Consider the following 935-nt stretch of genomic DNA (forward strand, 5'->3'; position numbering starts at 1 on the left):
AAGGGTTCGCTTGGGCTAGCAATAGTCTTCGAGTGCCGATCCCGCCCAGGGTGTAGGCTCGGGGCGTGACAAACTTGGTATCAAAGCCCAAAGTTCAAGAGTCCTAGGGAGTCTATGAAGTCGTGTCTGTAGAGTCCTAGTTATCGGTGTGAAGCGCACCACATCTATAATTAGGAGGCTACAACATTTAGGAAGATTTCTCATTTCTTCCACACTCATCTCGTGCATTAGAGTTTATCTCTAAAAAGTTTCTTTCTAATTCGTGCTTGTGCGTGTTTCACATAGTCATGCCTCCACGAAGAGTAGGCAGATGGCGTCTTCCTAGACGTTATGTTGAGGAGCAAGAGTTACCTTTTGCACTTGGAGTGCAACATCAAGGGGAAGTTTCTAATGCTGAGTTCAGAGAAGCAATTAGGATATTGAGTCAACCTGTAACTAATCAGATTGGTCAGTAAAGGGGAGCTCGACATGAAGGAGCTGACACTTCTAGGATTCGTAAGTTCTTGGAGATGAATCCTCCAAGTTTCATGGGTTCGAGCACTACTGAGGACCCAGAGAACTTCATTGAGGAACTGAAGAAGATTTTTGATGTGATGCATGTTGCAGATATTGAGCGGGTTGAACTAGCTACGTATCAGTTGAAGGATGTTGCTAGAACTTGGTTCAACCAGTGGAAAGAGGGCAGAGCGGAGAATGCACCACCTGCGAGTTGGGCCTGTTTTGAGGAAGTTTTCTTGTGGCATTTATTTCCTCGAGAGTTGAAAGAGGCCAAGGTACATGAATTTCTCACACTTAAGAAGGAGTCTATGAGTGTTCATGAGTACGGGTTGAAGTTCACCCAACTGACCCGTTATGCTCCGGAAATGGTGGCGGACATGAGGAGTAGAATTAGTTTGTTTGTTGCTGGGCTGTCTCGTCTGTCAAGTAAGAAGGTA

The 935-nt window shown here is 45.5% G+C and overlaps 1 pseudogene; it reads left to right on the forward strand.

The window, feature by feature from the left end:
- The first annotated feature begins 287 nt into the window (after window positions 1-287).
- LOC125829098 (uncharacterized) overlaps window positions 288-935 on the forward strand; it is a 7,507-nt pseudogene continuing 6,859 nt past the window's right edge.

Source organism: Solanum verrucosum, unplaced genomic scaffold (assembly GCF_900185275.1).
Source record: "Solanum verrucosum unplaced genomic scaffold, falcon-dt-bn FXZP01000007.1, whole genome shotgun sequence".
In the NCBI taxonomy this organism is placed as follows: Eukaryota; Viridiplantae; Streptophyta; class Magnoliopsida; order Solanales; family Solanaceae; genus Solanum; species Solanum verrucosum.